Source organism: Urocampus carinirostris, chromosome 4 (assembly GCF_059441175.1).
Source record: "Urocampus carinirostris isolate Australia breed hairy pipefish chromosome 4, RoL_Ucar_1.0, whole genome shotgun sequence".
NCBI classification, from domain to species: Eukaryota; Metazoa; Chordata; class Actinopteri; order Syngnathiformes; family Syngnathidae; genus Urocampus; species Urocampus carinirostris.
Window position 1 is genome coordinate 27,294,433 of NC_142352.1, and position 18,721 is coordinate 27,313,153.

The 18,721-nt window shown below is 38.8% G+C and overlaps 1 protein-coding gene across 1 annotated transcript in view; it reads left to right on the forward strand.

Annotated features, from left to right (window-relative positions):
* The window catches only part of LOC148367184 (collagen and calcium-binding EGF domain-containing protein 1-like), a 64,665-nt gene that overhangs the window by 18,603 nt on the left and 27,341 nt on the right, over window positions 1–18,721 (forward strand). The window lies entirely within an intron of this gene.

The following is an 18,721-nucleotide window of genomic DNA, read 5'->3' on the forward strand; positions in this document are numbered from 1 at the left end:
CCCACCCTTAACTTTGGAAATATACATTTTTTTTTATTGGATTACTTTCAACGGGACCTGGACTTTAAAGGTTTGCATTAAATTCTAACTACCGGTGTCATTTTCCGTTCATGTTGCTGATTGTGGTGGATGGATTGTGTACTATATCTGCAGTTACAATTGCAGCACTTAAAGTCAGGTTTGGGTTAAACTTGTGACTGTGTTACATGTTAAAATGTTGGCGCTTGCGGCTTATATATAGGTGCGCCTTGTGTAAGGACAAAACTAATTATGTCCGCAAAATGTAGGGCGTGCGGCTTATAATCACGTGCGTTCCATTGTCCGGATTTTACGGTACCAATGTAGATGCTAACCGCTATCGAGCCAACAACATTTATTCTTCCTTTTAGTTGTTGATAACCATCCGTTTTGTTGTCTTGCTTTTGAATATTGTTCTAGATTTTAAGTAAGATCAGAAAGCAGCCTTCGTCACAGCTTTTGTCTGATTTTCCACATTGTTAATCCTGTGGACGACTTATTGTCGTAATGCCTCTAAAGCTCCTTTGGCAGAGGTAATACATAGCAACAACCCAACTAAAACAAATAAAATTTGATTTTTTTGTCTGCTATCTGTGTGTTGATTGTGGTCATCTCCAAACATTGGGTTCATGATTTACTTAGCATACAGGCTATTATTGTGACCACTCGCTTACTCATTGTTTTGTGCGTACCCCGGGAAACACCAATGTGCTCTTTAAATCTTGTTAGCGTTGGCTTCTTTTGAAGACTTTTATTACACTTTGTATTTGGACTCAATTTGTGTTTTACTAACCTGCAGAAGGTTCATATTTTCGGAAATCTTTATAATTTGAAAGAGAAATGCATTTTTTTCTGTGTTAAATTTAGAAAAATAAATGGACGAAAGTTATTGCCCCATTTGCAGAACGTTTTGCTCACTTACATCATTTTTTTTGTAATACATTTTATACATAGCTTTTACTGTTTTGTAAATGTAAATTAAAAAAATTATAACGTAAAAGATCCATCAATCCAATATCTGCACCGCTTATCCTCAGGAGGGTCGCAGGGGTGCTGGAGCCCATCCCAGCTACCTTCGGGCAGTGGGCAGGGAAACTGGTAGCCAGCCAGTCGCAGGGCACACAGAGACAGACAACTCACTCGCTTATTCACTCCTAGGGACAATTCGGATTGGCCAATTAACCTGGCAAGCATGTTTTGGAATGTGGGAGGAAACCGGAGTGCCCGGAGGAAATCCACGCAAGCACGGGGAGAACATGCAAATTCCACCCTGGAGGATTCGATCCCATGACCTCAGAACTGTGTCACGGACATTTTTGTTGTTGTGCTACTACAAAAAACAAATAATTATACAAACAAATACATAGCTAAAAATAATATACACCTTCATCAACTGGAAGAATATTTGCTCATTTTAGAATTCAAGATTAATTCATAGTCATTGTTCAAGAAAAAACAACAACACATAGTCATTTTTGGTTAAAACATTGCAACAATCAAATGATGGCTAAAAAGTTTAAAAAAAAACAACATGAATAAATATTGCACTGTTGTCACTTTCATATTTTGGGTTTTCCTTAAATGACAATTCATGAATCTTGAATCTAATTGCAATAATAACTGTCACCCACTATACGTTTTTAAATTGTTATTGTAGTGAATTAAAACAATAATTAAGATTAACAAAATTATTCAAAGTTGAATTTTAAGTTACCTATTTTTCGTCTATAAATACTTCTCCAATAAATAAGCGGGGTAAAAGTATTTCAAAAAATGGATGTTCTTTTAGATGTTAATATCACAGGAAGTACACGATTGAGGTGAATTAAATAAAAAAAAAATTATTTTGTGTCTTAGGCCGTTTGCATACATGAACATTTGTGAAATCGTTCACATAATCCACTTGAATTTCAATTCCTCATCCAGATTTGGAAGACTAGATCTTACAATATTCAAAGTTAATACGTTTTAATTTTATTTGCCTTAATCATCTCTCATTTCTGTGATATGCACATCTAAAGAATATCAATGTTTAAACACCCTGTATAATATAATAATCAAAGAGATCTCTTAGCAGAAAAAGAACATTATTGTACAAAATATTTTATTATATTTTTCCAACTGGACACTCTGCTGTACAGTAACAATTTTGTAGCAACGCCCTAGTTGCTATGGTAATGACAAATGATTGTTGGCCCGGATACGATGCCTCATTTGCATAAAACAGAACATCCCTTTTCAAACTTTTACATAATCGGTGCCTGGTATTAGTGACAAAATAGAGGTAGGTATGTAGGTCGGTCGGTCGGTCGGTAGGTAGGTTAAGGCATGGTCACACAGCCTTTCACGGGCGTATCGCAGCTGAATCACGGCCAGAAGTTTCTGCCCGTGAAGCAGACGCGGTGGAAAATGTGCAAAATTGGCTAAACCCGCTGTTTACCCGCGGTATGCCCGCGAAACAGACGCCGGCGACTGTTCCGCGTCCTTATCGCGGGTAACCGCGGCTGCATTGCGTTTGACCGTGCTTACACGCGTTACACACGCTGATGCACGTGATAACGCCGCGATACAGGCGCAGAACAAACGTGCTATGACCGTGCTCCACCCGCAATTACCCGCTAAAATTTTGCGTCCTACCCGCGTGTAACCACGTCTTGGCCGCGGCCGTACAACGTCGTTCCGCTTCTCTACCGCGTCATTACCTCGTGTGTACCACGTGTGCCGCCCGCGGTTACCCGTGGTCTAAAGTTTTGAGCAGCGCAAAACTTTTTCGCGCGGCCAACCGCGTGTGAATTTCTTACCGCGTGTAAAGCACGGCTGTATCTCGTCTGTATCGCGATCTCAAAGCGTCCAACAGCGTCTGCTTCACGGGCAGAAATTTCTGGCCGTAATTCAGCCTCGATACGCCCGTGAAAGGCTGTGTGACCATGCCTTTAGGCAGGTACAGGTCGGTAGAATTTTTCATGCAACGTGAACAGTCACTTTTGTTTCCCTAGTTGCGGTCAATAACAAAAGTGAGTAAAATGAGTACCCCTGGTCCCCACCGAAATAAATAGGTAGATCTATTCATAGGTAGGTAGTTAGGTAGGTAGGTAGATACAGTAGGTAGGTACAATGCCTTGCAAAACTACTGGTCCCCCAAGAATTTCAGCTGTGTATGCCAGCAGATCATCCAATTTTGGTTGCTTCTCTGACTAGTTTTCTCCTGTTTGGGCCGAAACTTTAGAGGGACTGCCAGATCTTGGTAGGCTTGCAGTGGTTCCATGCTCTCTCTATTTTCATATTATTGCTTGTACAGTACTCCAGGAGATGGGGAAATGATGCGAAATCTTCTTGTATCCGATCCCCGATTTGAACTTTTCCACCACTTTATCCCGGACCTGCTTGATGTGTTCTTTGGTCTTCATAATGCGGTCTGTTCTCCAGTGTTGACTTTTACAGATAAGGTGCATTTAAACTGAGACTTAATGCCACACAAGTGTATTCAGTTTGTCGTTGTTAGTCATTTAGGTCGACATTGGCTCATTCAGAAGTCATCAAGGAACTTCTGGTGTCAGTTGGCTGAACTGGGAGAACAGGGCAGGGGCAGTATTTTTGCAGCACCTCCTTTTCGGTTTTGTTTTCGTAAATATGTCATAAAATGATGAAAATGTTTTGCTTCACTTCACGAGTGTGTCTTACAAGTTTTGGATTCTTAGAAAATATTAAATATTTCCAGTTTTTCAGCTTTAAGTTTGAAGTCTGAAATGTGGCAAAATGACAAACGTTATTGGGAGGTCAATACTTTTGCTAGGCCCTGTTGGAAGGTAGGTAGGTAGGTAGGTAGGTAGGTAGGTCGGTAGGTAGCTAAGAAGCTAGGTAAGTAGGTAGCTAGTTTGGTTGGTCGGTTGTGGAAGAATTTTTCTAACATGTGAACAGTCATTAATGTTTCTCCAGTAGGGATCAACATAAAAAATGAGTTAACAGAGTGCCCCTGGACTTTTCAGCTCTACAACCTTCTGTCTGGACAAAAAACACAAGCCAGACGCCCGTCTAGTAGCCGCAGCGTTAACGTTGGGTCAGGTAGGGTAAACGGTAAACGGCGCGCTTCACAAGCGCCGCACTCGCGTTAAGCACATGAGGTCATCAGAGGTTGCCGCTTGGGTGTAAATCTTGTCCTTTGGGATGAAGCGTCGAGGCCTGCAGGCAAAGTATACATGGCCTCCTGACTCTTGTCCCCATCAATAACACGGAGGGAAAACACAAACGGAGTGGCTTGTGAAAAAGAATTGCATACTCAGTTGGAGCTAATCGACCAGAACTGAAACGAAAAAGGGGGATACAGTTGATGTGAGATTTTTCTTCAAAATTACAGTGGTACCTCTACCTACGATCGACCCATTTCACGAATGTTTCGGTATCCGAAGTTTGCGTCTGTTTACAATCTCTTTATACGACCAGTTTTCCAGTATCCGAAGTCAGTGACGCTACCTCTAAAGGTTCGCGCACACACGCACTAACAGAACCCTGCGCATATAAGCTACGTGAAACCCTTGCAAGCTCCCTAATATTAAGTATTGGTTGTCGCCTCCAGGGCTCAGTTCATCATCGCAAGTGGGTGTTGTTTACAGTACACTTAACGGTTTGAAGTTATATTTAATTTCCAGCCAGAAACGTCTTTCTCTGCCGGGGACATATTCAAAAATTCAAGAAACAAACCTTCATCCACTCCGTCATTTGGCACAGTGAGGCTTCCAAATCCGACACAGAGGCAGCAAAGGAGTTTATTGAAATGCATCATTGCAATTGATGAAACTTTAAAAACATTCTGAGATGTATAGGAGGTACGTTGATACATATATTGTGGAAATATGCTGAAATAGCGCCCATATGGGAAAATGTTGTTGAATGTATGGATACATAGGTGAGATGTAGTCTCCCAAAATCACAGAGACTGTGTGTTTTTGGATACAGGATGTAGTACCCCACTTGGACTCATCTTCTTTTGAAATACTAAAGACTGGAATCATGACCTGCGCTCGGAAAATTTAGAGACTCTGGAAGCTCCTGGATAGCCCAATCATAAATATTTGGAAAACACTAATGATGGACGCAATGCTGAGGAGAGTAACGGGTTGAATGGGAATAATGAGCGATGGGAGGACTATTGGGACTTTTTTATCCAGACCACTATCAGTAAAGTGTCATAGTCCATAGCACCACACTCCTCATCAAGTGCACTGTTTTGTATTTTTTTGCCTGTCAGTCTTTGGCTTTGTTTGGGGTGGGATTTTTTTTTATTATTATTGTTTGGGAAACTGTTGAAATCTCAATAAAAATTGGGAATTGTATTTTTGTAAAAACTCGATCGGGGAACAAATTAATCTTGTATGCAAAGGGGCCACTGTACTTGTTTTTCAACTGACACTCTGGTGAACTTTACTGTCTCATTGCATTTATATTCTTGGAATACCCCCTTCAATCTTCTATCCCTTACTCATCTCCTTTGTTTTACAGCATGAGGCTTGGCTTACACTTCCACTCTGGCTTTAAATGCTGCAAACAGCGCCCATAAACTCATAAACGCACACATCGGTCTCCCTTCATGTCTGGTAGCAAAACGAGAGTGATGGTAATGAAGCTTTGCAGAAAGTCTTCTGGGGGAGGAAAAGGGTGGCTCTGCAGCTGATTACATTGAAAACAAACAAAGCTAATGAGTTGTCCAGCTAAGCAAACAGTCGGGGGCAATACAGGCTAACAAGACATTTGAAAGCGAAACAGAAAAACGATAAAGAGACAAGAATGGCAGACAGTGCATGGTTCGGATTGAATTGTATTATTTTGCGATTATTTTATTCCACATGATATAAACCCTTATTTATTCTTTAGGTCAAAACGACCCACCACTGTGGTGTTTAAAACCCAGGGAAAACAATTAAAGTTGGATAAAATATTTTTGACTTTTCCTAGATTGGTCCAAACAGTAGACAAATCAAATGTTGTTTTTACTCTGATTTCAATGTAAGGTGTATAAAATAGGACAAATATAGTCCTTAAAATGGGAACGACATGAGGGTTAAACAAAGTACCGAAAGGGGGTTATTGTTATTATTTTATTTTTATATTTTAGCATTTTCATTTTTATATAGTACTGGTTTCCAGAAATGTACTTTAGCAATTTGTAAACTGTACGGCACATGCCACTCAAATAAATACAAAGAAAAAAAATACATTAATAAAAACATCATATTGAATTATCATATTATGGTGTGATTATTATCTTATTAGACATGAGCTTAAAGGAAAGACCATTAGATGATTATAACTTCCATTGTATTTTATATTGATATACTTTTCATTTCTATATACAGTATTACTGGTTTCAAGAAATGTAATTTAGCAATTTCAAGCTAAATGTCGCGGAAACCTTTTTACATTATTTTAATCCACGCCTACACTGCAAAGAAGTATGAAATATATATATATATATATATATATATATATATATATATATATATATATATATATATATATATATATATATAGTTTTTTGAGCTGTCGTCCTTTCATTCCTCTGATAGGACCCACCATCCCACCCGGATTTCAAGCCGTGACTGTTTAAATTTAGGCTTAAAACACACTTCTATTCTATAGCTTATGAATGACCTATATTTCACGTTGACAATATCTGTGTATTGTTTGTTATTGCAACATCCTTTGCAGCCTGGTCATCCTGGGAGGGGGATTACCTCACGTGCAGTCCCTTCTCAAGGTTTCTTCATTTACCTCATGTTGAGCTTTTGAGTTTTTCCTTGCCCTCATGCAGGTTTTAGATCAGGGGATGGTGTAATAATAGTCTGTGGTTTGCAATAATCTGTGGTCCATGCAGCCCTTTGAGACCCCTTGTGATTAAGGGCTGTACAGATAAACATGACTTGACTTGACTTAACTTAAACAAAATGGGCTGCAAAAGCAAAAATATATTAAGTAAGGATATTCCCTCTAATGCTCAATTAGCTGCATTTATAAGGAAATCCCAAACTCTTCACTTCAGTAGCTTCAGCCATTTTACAGACTCAATATGCACAAAAATGAAATGAAAAAAATTAAGTACTGCAATTTATATATTTCAAAACAACTCAAACTATGTACTTTTGTCAAGGGAAACCTCTCCTACAGAACCCAACCCATTCAACACAGCACTCTGGGTGGGAAATTCAATTTCTTATGTAGCAGTTATTATCCACAAACTTCAATGAATTGTAAAATGATTTACAATTTAACTTTTCTTCTAATTAGCGTCTAAATCTGTAAATACTCAAAAACTTTGCGCTTAGATTTTTTTTTTAGCAGTTTTTCATTTTGACATCAGCTGCCACACTAACCTGTGTTTGGAGGAAATAATGGAAATATAGGAACGTATGTTTTGTTATTATCGCCATATACTGTAAAGGGACGGTGTGTAATGTTTACTGCTTCCTAGTTTTACAAAAATACTTTCATTCAGTAATGAAAAACATTGATTTGAATACTACATGGACTATCATACCAATTTCAATTTGTGTAAGAAAATTTAGGTCAAAAATGTGTATTTCACAGTGGAATCCCCACATAGGTAGCTGCCATGTTTGTCCGGTATCCTGCCGCCACACTATGCCATGTATCACTGGCCCTTGCTCGCACCAGACCGCACAGTGCCATCTAGTAGTCAAATATTACACATTGGGGCTATAAGGAGTCTAATAGGCACTCAGTTTTTTCTTTACTTACATTCTTTTGCCATGGCAAAGGCCCGCGACCCAGTTTTGAGTCCAGACCCACCAGGTGAGAAACACTGGGTCACAGCATTCACTTAATCAAGATCGGATATCAGTTTCTCGACTGAGTGTTTTTTTGTGGGTTTGCAGGTGCATGACAATGACATCACCCTCAAAAAAAAGGTGTGTCGTATTTCCTTGCTATAGACTCCACGTGACGTTTTCCGGATTTGTCCTTTCGCCGCTGTTCCCGAATGAAAACCCGGATCATTTTTCTTGCGCTCGCTTGATTTCTCTTGAAGTCCGCTATCACTCTCCAAAATATTTTTACAAGTCCTTTTGAGTTGAGCTTCCTGTCTTTAATAGAAGCCTAATTGTTGTGGTAGGGGCTGTGGACTAGAGAAGTGTGACCCCCTCAACATCACACTCCCACTCAAAAATCCAGTCATCTTTTTCTGATTAGCATTCACCTGAACGCCTTTCTGGAAAACCAATGTGTCTGTGTTTTTTTCCTTTTTTTAAACAATGTGGTCTTCATTAGCTCGGTGTGTGTGCTTCAACACAACATGCAGCAGGGCAATATAATAACACTATAACTATGCTGTTGCTATGCTATTGTTCGCCCTCTGGCAAAGTGCGCTCATGAAAGGTGGGCGATCGATCCAAATATCGACATAATCGATACCGAGCGAGAACTTGGATCAGTACATTTACATTTCAACTCTCACAATAATAATGTTGTTACTGGGTAAGATTATAGCTTGACAGTTCACGGATCCCTAAACCGCACGGGTTCTCAGGGCACAAATGAGGATGCAACTCTAGACAGCCTTCTCCACTGTTGATGGTTCCGGCCTGTTCTTGGGTCGTGGCAAAGTTGGCACCAGTCCGTCCCTTAATGTTGTAGGCCCAGTTCTTTTTCAGTTTTTCCTCTGCTCCTGCTCCTCTGGACTGTGCCCCTGGAGAATGATCTTGGTCAGTCCTCATGATCTTGTGACGTGACCATACCACTGAAGTTTCTGTCTGCGCACAGTTGACAACAGTTATCCATAGGGTCCAATGTGGCCTCTGGTGGTGATGCGCACCGTTTCATTTGCCACACCGGGTAAGTACCTGAAACCCCTTCCGTTCCTCGTCTGTAAACTCTGAACTGTGATGGTGACACAAAAAGCATGCGGGGAGCACGCATGTGCATTGGCTGCCAGGCAGATACGAAGCAATAATCAGTTTACTGATGTATGGCTCAGTGAAAAGCATCACTAGGAGGTGCACTTTCACTGTCTATTGTTCCAAAAGCGTTTACTGTACTGTATGTTTGACTTTGTATCTAGCGGCTATCTTTGTAACGAGGCAATATTTTCCTGTTCAGTTACTTGGCAACATGATACTTTTGAATGGAGAGACATTTGTAAGTAGAGGTACTACTGTAATTGGAAAATAAACAGCAAATTTAAAGCAGACGTGCAACATTTAGTTTGGCATGATTCTGTAATTTAGTTCTGGACTTTGCAGTACTGTACTTTGCTGTAAGGATTTTGCTTTCTTTGAACACTCTTCTGACATATTATCCACATTTAGAGATGAAAGGCTAAGAATGACTACAGTAGACATAGATGCTCACATTAGCCTGTGCTGTCACTTAGTAAGTATTAAAATCCGCAGTCTCTACTTTCTTATATTGCTCAGTTGTCATACTTCTCTCTCTGTTTATAAAAATCTGATTCTGGCCTGGATTAAAACAGTCATGCTCTTATTAACTAATACACTTTACAGTCTCAACAATACTACTCGGAATATATATATATATATATATATATATATATATATATATATATATATATATATATATATATGTATATATAACCGCGGTGTACTTGTCCCACCAAAGATCCACATTCATGCTGGATGATGAGGTTTTTATTACAGTTACTGCAAATGGATGAGTCACAACATTAGCTTTTCTGTTGGCTTTGATCTATTTGATCTCATTGCAGTTCTCTCTGGTAAGACTGCCAACAAAGCATATCAAAGAGCTTTCTTTTCACTTTACAGAAAATACATTTTAGAATATCACAATACATTTTTACATCTTTACATTTTAACAAGATACTTTTAACAAGAGATCGTATAGTAGATTTTTCAAGTTTACAATGGATTCAACATATTTTTCTTTCGTCTGAATTTTAACCAACATCATCCTTTTTAAATGGATATGAAAAAATAGAAATAAAAACAATAATGAGTATAAAAACGGGTACAGGTTACCTGCAAATGGATGAGTCACAACATTAGCTTTTCTGTTGGCTTTGATCTCTTTGATCTCTACAAGGGGAATTCATAATTTAGTAAAACAGAAACAAAACGAAAATAAACCTAAACAGCTTGACAATATCAATCACATTACTGTGCATGTTGAGAGATTTGTCAGCTGGGGTTATAATGTTTAAAATTAACTTATTTTGTGGAGCACCAAAAGATGTGTCTTACCATTGCAGTTCTCTCTGGTAAGACTGCCAACAAACCCCGCCTCTCGGTCACATGTCAGAAGCCAAAACCAAACCCCACCCCATACCAGCAGATAGCACTGTTGGACTCATCATTGCAGGACATTTACCAAAAACTATACACATATTTCAGCAGGAATTTCAATAAAACAAAAGTTATTACACCCGTTACATATATATAAATATATATATATATATATATATATATATATATATATATATATATATATATATATATATATATATATATATATATATATATATATATATATATATATATATATATATATATATATATATATATATATATATATATATATATATATATATATATATATACATGTGTGTATGTATGTATGCTGTTTTTCATTTACTCCAATTTCCTCTGTTGCTACGATGCTAAACGTGACAACAAATGATAGCGTGTGTAAATCTGTGGAGTGTGGATGGTTCAATTTTTCAATCGGTAATCTGTAATTTGATGCAGCGCTACCCTTAACTTTGACTTTGATAAAACTAAAATATCAACATTGTCACAATAGTTGGAGTATAATCTACTCAGTATAACAACAATGAACACACATGCTAACATTTACCTACACTGTTATATTCCGTAGTCTTACCTTTAAAATGCAATCCTTTGCTTTTTTTAATTCAGTTTCCTCCTTTAACGAGTTTTCCTATTTGGCAAGCAACGCAAATCATACACATCATTTGCAAAGATTCAAGTATAATACACACTCCATCATCGTATCATAAGCAGAAAGGCTTGTACTAATTATTTCTTCTGTTCTTTTATATTTAAAATGTCTTTCAATCTTTTTTGTATGTGAGATTATTTACATAAAGCAAGGGTCCCCAAACTATTTCCGGTAAGAGCCACGTATCATTTCCCTTCTCTGATGACGGGCTGGGCTCATTTTTTAACAGAAAAAGTGTGACTTATTGTTTTCCCAGAAAGCCACAATCAAATAAATCTATTGGAAGAATTCAAGAGAACAAAAGTCATAACATAAAAAAATACTATTTATCACATAATTAATAACCAAATAACACGCTGTGAGTTTTTCACAGAAACAAATTCGTGGAACATAAACTTTCTGTTGTGCTGTGCACAGTCTTAAGAGGTTCAAGTTCAGCTTAGTTGTCAAGGCACAGGACAGTCAGTGGCATAGACAACTTGTGAAAAAGCAGTAGATTTTATTTCTTTACCACACTATTTGTATCCACAGTACCAGAGACGGATGTAAATTATGCTGTGTGTTTCACATGTTAAAATTACAATAAATTCTATCTTATTCTTCTACTCTATTTTTACATTGTGGCATGTGACATGCTCTTGCACCATGACTAAAGAAACCCAATGCCTTTTCACATGTCTTTCACGGGTAGTCCAGTGGTAAGAGTTTGGCACTCTCCCTACCCGAACCCAGTTCAAATCCGATTTTAACCAAAATCGAACCGTAGACATTTTTTTAGGTTAAAAATATAGCGTCTCAAAATGCTCTCTAGTATTGTTCAGGTAGCCGGACCAAATGTGCGGTTGTGCCGTAGTTGGGGGACCAATGATGTAAAGTTTTCAAGTGTTTCAATGTGGAGCAACAAATAGTCCCTTGAGTAAAATCATAGCTTGTTTTATGTATCCCTCACACGCTCATGCCTGTTCCCATGCATGTATTCTTCTCTAAAGGTAGGATGTCAACACAGTTATTCCCAACGGAGCAAAGAGCATGGTGTATAGGCATCGTAGTAAGACGCTCCAAAGGTCACGGATGGCAAATTCTTGTGGTGACACTGAGCCCTACGTGGGGTCAGGGGCACATTCCAAGCGCTCATCATCTCCAAAGAAGTCACGTTCACTTGTTCTCACCTCTTGTCACTTTGACTGCTTTCATGGGGCTTACCTTTCCTGGCTGATGTCCACCGCATCCTTCACAAGCATGGATCTGCTACACTTTTGGACTATAGGGGCCGGTCACACAGACATTTGCGGCTGAATCACGGCCAGAAATTTCTGCCTGTGAGGCGGACGCTATTGGACGCCATACAGACGAGATACAGCAGTGCTTAACACGCAGTCGGAAATTCGCGCGCGGGTGGCAGCGCAAATAAGATTTGCGCTGCTCAATTCTTCAGAGCGCGGGTACACAGCCTTTCACGAGCGTATCAAGGCTGAACCACGGCCAGAAATTTCTGTTGAGCGCTGTTGGACGTTTAGAGACCGCCATATAGACGAGATACAGCAGTGCTTTACTCGCGGTCGGAAATTCACACGTGGTTGGCCGCGCGAAAAAGTTTTGAGTTGCTCAAAAGTTTGAGCACGTGTTAAACCGCGTGCCGCACACGTGGTCAACACGAGGTAATGACGCGGAAATGACGCGGAACGACGTGCTCTGGCCGCGGCCAGGGCGTGGTTACACATGGGTAGGACGGGAAATGTCAGCGGGTAATCGTGGGTGGAGCATGGTAATAGCATGTTCTGCGCCTGTATCGCGGTGTTATTACGTGAAATTAGCGTGTTACGCGTGTGACAGTCAAACGCCTTTCTCCGCGTATATACAGCGCGATTTGCCGAGGGGGGTGAACATGGATCCCCGTCAGCGCAGTGACCTCGTCTTAATCCATTTTTATTTCTTGACATTTCTTTTCAAGATAATAAAATAAAAATGATGCCATAGCTTGAAATCTTGATCTTCACGGGACCGTGTCTTGAGTAATGATTTCTACAGCCCGGTGTTATCCGAGAAATGCATCCCTGCCGAGATTTACATCCCCTCGCTACTACAACCACTTTTACCTCGTTTTATCTCACTTTTAGGGAATGTAATGGCGAACATATAACCAAAACCACTTCCTCTTGCATTTGTTGGAAATGTAATACAACTTAAACCAGACCTGGGCACTCCGGTCCTGGAGGGCCGTATGTTCTGCATGATTTTTGAGGTTTCTCTGATCCAATACAGGTGATTCCAATCACCAGTATCGTTAACGAGCACTTGCTAGCTTGCTAACGAGGTTATAATTTAGATCACCTGAGTTAAAGAAGAGCAAACTTCAAAATCTGGCAGGACGTATGGCCCCCCAGGACCGGAGTGCCCAGGTCTGACTTAAACCATTCCGTCTTTGTTTTTGTTGTGAACGTAATCGAACAGTAAATCCTCCCCCCCTCGCGTGAACGCGCATTCTGCTGCGCTTCCAACGAAAGCGATCGTATTCTATATAAAACGCTTATTAAAATTATAAAGCAAGCTAATTATAACAATTGGGAGATCCTAGTCTATATAACGCGTTTATTTAAACAATAAAGTGCGATCGTATTCTACAAAATGCGTTTGTTAACGCAGATGAAAAAGTCAAAATCGATCGCAGCAGAATGCGCGTTCACGCGAGGGGGTGGGGGTGTTCCGTAGGAGTCGGATTTGGGCACAACACCGGCTCGGGAGCTTTTATACCCGTGGTCCACACGAGAAAATGACGCAGAAATGACGCGATGATAATCCTAAAACGATCGCTCTACCTCCTGAGCTACTGCCGCCCCACTACTAATAAAATCATTTTTTGTGGGTGCCAACTCTACATTGTCCCTTTAACGAAAATACTACAAAATGACTACAAATTTAAATGTCAAATTTCACACCTGAAAACAGGGACCTCATATATTATTTTGAAAAGAAAATATGTGATATCAATACTACTAAAGTAAAACGATAATAAATAAATATCAATACAGAAACACTACCCCAGAAATACTACAAAAATACAACTTCAGTGTTATTGGAAAAATAGACAAGAACATAAGACAAAACTACTACCATGAAAATATTACAAAACTTCTTCAGAACTACTACTAAAATCCTACTTTTACTAAATTACTACAAAAATACAACTACAATAATACTACAAAACAATTACTATGCAAATGTTTAAAAATGCAACAAAATAAAACTGCAGTAATGCTACAAAAGTACTGCAGAAAAACTACAAATATAAAACAAAAATCTTACTATGGAAATACTACAAAAATACTACAGAAATACGAGAAAATATTTTTACGGAAATACTACAAAAATGTAAGAAAAACAAAACTGCATTAAACAGTACAGAAATACTACTATGGAAATACTACAAGATAAAATTGCAGAAATACTACAAACATAAAACTCTGGTAATACGACAAAAATACAGAGCTACAATAAAATTTGATAGCAGAAATACTAAAAAAAATACAATTACAGAAATACTACATAATTAAATAACAAATGAAATGCTTATACTGTGAATTCATTTCATTTTAATTGTGATGGTTTCAAAATCAGATTGATGAGACTAATCTATTTCAAAAGAAATATAACATCTAGATGTCTGCATGAACATATATTCATAAAGGACAAATATTGGATAGGTCCCCAGGATCGGCCCCTTGGCCAACATTTTTAACCCCCACTCCACATTGTTGCCCACCCGTACTCTAAGTTTATGGCTAAATTGTGACTAGCAGGCACACTTTAATAACCTTTCCCTACCTGTCCTGCTGCTGTATTTTGCCTGCCAGGCAGAAGAGAAGGACAAATCTATCTGCACTCCTTACCAAAAGCTAAAAATGCCAGAGGCAAACAGGGAGCGCAGCACGGTGTGGTCTTTTTTTCAACTAAACAAGAGGGCAATGCCAGGTGTAATTTGTGTGGTAAAGTGGTCTGCTTCTGTGTTAACGCCACAAATTTATATAAACCCATGGAAAAACCTTTTAGAGAGCAAACAGCTGCAAAATGTAAACATCTTACTGTTCCGGAACAAAAACCTATAAATCACAATGGTAACAGAGCCCATGAAAGATAACTGACTTTTTATTTGCATTACTGACTTTATTTTCAAAATATCGTGCAATGGAATGTTTTTAGCTGTCTTGTTGATATTCTTATTCAGTAATTCTACTTTTTTTACATTGCTGCGTTCTTGGTTTTACTCTCTTGGCCCGTGTTTTAAAACAGTTCTATTGGAAATATTTCTGTTTACTTTTTATACTTTTGAAGTTGCAATGTAGTTATCAAATAGATAGATAGATAGATAGATAGATAGATAGATAGATAGATAGATAGATAGATAGATAGATAGATAGATAGATAGATAGATAGATAGATAGATAGATAGATAGATACTTTATTCATCCCCTAAGGGAAATTCACATTTCCAGCAGCATCCCTGAGCTGAGAACAGTACAATAATAAAGCCAAAAGAATAAATAGAAAACTAAACCCTTTAGTGCCTAAAATCGTTGTCATTATAAACTAACTAAGGGGGAAGGGTCGAATTATTCAATGATCAGGAAATTTCCAAGCAAAAAGTAACCGTATCGGTTCGGTATCGATCGATAGTGTTTTTATGTTTTAGAATTTACTTGGTCGGATGGATACCAAAATTTCCAGTATCGCCCACCAGAAGTGTTTATGAGGGCTCACGGTGACCTACTCGGTAAATGTTATTCTTGTTTGTTTTCGCAGTGAAAACGTACCCGTGCTGTGCGTCAACATCCCTAAATACTGTAGATTGTCATTTTTGGCTCCAAAGTAGCAAATGTAAAAAAGAAAAAATCAATTTTGGGCAAATAATTAGATACACTCTGTTTATGTTGTACACACTGCCACAAGAGGACACTCTAAACTTATATACTAGGGTGGCCTCCTACGTGGTGCTCGTGGACACCAGGGAGCTCCATAAGACCACCTAAGTTGCCTGCAAACTTTTTATAAGAATAGCTCACCAGTGTTGGGTCACTACAAGATGTTGCCGTAGTGTGTAGTGCAACATGAAACGAGCACTAAAAAGCACAAGAAATAATACAACCCACGGATACTCAATGAAACAAAACTGGACCATTGCGTTTCGTCAACTCCTTTTTTTGGGTATGCAGCAAGATAACTTAGCGGACTATTATGGTAAGGCTCATGTTATGTGAGATAAATGCACATTTCAAGTCAAGTCATGTTTATTTGTGACACCCTTAATCACAAGGAGTCTCAAAGGGGCTGCACAGATCACTCACTATTGCAAAACTACACAGCATCTAATCTAAAACTTACATGAGGGCAAGGAAAAACTCAATAACCTTAACATGAGGAAAATAAAAAACCTTGAGAAGGGACCACACATGAGGTAATCCCCCTTCCAGGATGGCCATGCAGCAATGGATGTTGCATTAAGAAACAATTAATACAATTAAAAATAAAATATAAGATCAGATCAGATTCAGATTCAGATCTACTTTATTGTCATTCTAGTACACGTGTATACAGAACGAAATGTCGATACATCTGACCCGCACAGTTTCCTTGAATGTACAGATAAAAATAAAATGTTGTATTGAGTTGTAGTATTGAGTGCTAATAATATACTAAATAATTATGGCTATGTATAGTATTTTACAGTAGCGCAAATAGTGCAAGAGGAGTAGCCAACCAGATGTGCAAGATGGGCAATCAGGTAAACAAGTCAGGTAAACAGAACAATAACACTGTAACAATAACACTGTAAGTACGATAGTGCAGAGAAACAGATGTGCAAGGAGTGGCTAGCTATACAGAACTGCCAGTAGTAAAATCATTAAAATATAATATAAATTAAATGGGATGACCAGGTTGCAATGGACGTAGCATTAAAAAACAATACATAGATATTGTCAACATGAGATATAGGTAATTCATAAGCTATAGAATGTAAGTGTGTTTTGAGCCTAGATGTAAACAGTTCCACCAAGGTTGCAGATCAAATCTCAAGGGGCAGAGCATTCCACAACATCGGGGCCCAAATGGACAACGCTCTCGAACCTGTGGTTCTCTTCTTGGCTCTTGGGATCACTAGTAGACCAGCATTTTCAGAGCGAAGGCTCTGGACCAGAACATTGGGGGAAATTTACCTATAAATATTTAAAATAAACCTGTTTATATGTAGTACATGTATTATTTGCTCATTATTTAAATTAATATTTAATGACATTTTTTACCACTAAGAATCGAAAAATAAAGCACTGTGTCCCCTTAAAGGGAATCTTATGACTTGAAGTAGTTTTGTTTTTTTTCAGGAACATTTTTAAACCCAACTACTACTTTTGCTGGTTTTAGCTGCACAATACTTTCCAATCAATTAATTTGAGAAAATTCTCATTCTTTTACTTGCAGCCGTTCTCAACTGTATCCATAATGACAAGAGGCAACCCAATTCCCTTTCTCAAATTTATAGAAATAACGTATAGCGTCGTTCAAGGCAGTGATAACAAAATATATTGACCTTTTTTTTTTTTTTTTTTTTTTGAAAAACAAAATGACCAGCAAAACCACAACAACTTCAAGTGCCGTATATACTGGCATATAAGCCTACATCACATATGAGCAAACCACTAAACATTTTTTTAAAATAGTCACGTACTAAAATACATTTTTACACAAAAACTTAATACAACATGTACATAAACAACAATATTCAATTATGTAGCTAAGTAAGATTAATATAGGGGTTAAAAAGCTAAAACCCCATCACTTTTAAAGCTTTTACTGCACCTTTAAGCAGCTTGAACACCATTTTTATATATAGTATTGCAATATTTTCCTTCTTCGATTCGACCGTTGTTGTCACTGTTTCCCACTTTACCTTTCCCTTAACTTTCTTGGGACCCACTATTAAGGGCAGAAAATGAAAATTGAAAAAAAAATCACGATACAATGAGATGTGGTCCCTCTCAAAAACAATTAGGTTAAAGTGTCGTGATCACTGATTCGGGGCACCTGCGGTTGCCCCGTTGGCGCCAACATCCCTGAGCACTGATTGGTTCCCTGACTCCTTCTAAACCCCTGGCTTCCAAGAGGAAGCTGTCAGACCGTCCTGCGAACCTACGCTTTTGCTAGGCAAGCTACGTATCTTCCGACAATTTCCTGCCGTTTTCTCCTGCCTGTTACCTGTTGCCGACCTATTTCTGGACCCTTTTCTGCCCTGTTCTTCCGTCCTGGCCATCGACCTGTTTTGCCCTGTTTCCTGCCTGATACTTGTTGCCGACCTTTTTTTCTGGACTCTTTACCACCCTTGCTCGACTGGAATTGAATTGAATTGCCTATATTTTTTCTCATTAGAATTATTATGCCAAGGCATTAGCTCGCGACCCACTGAAAACCAGTTGAGAAACATTGGTGTAAAGATGCCATACAGGCATGTTACAGAAGCACCTGGGATGTGTTGCAAAGGAGATGAGACCGTGATGGACAGGTGCTAGGCGAGGCATAACACGGGAAGTAGAGCAGGAAGTGCAGGTCAAACGTGTTTGCCGAAAGAAAGCCATCCGGACCTCCTGCTTGGCTCGCTCTAGTCAGAGCTTCCTCTGTGAGGCGAAGTCCTGATGTCTCCCCGGAGGCCGGTGTCCTGGAAGTGTGCACCGTGCAGGCAGAGCAAATAAACAGCCAAGAAGGAGCCTTGGAGGAG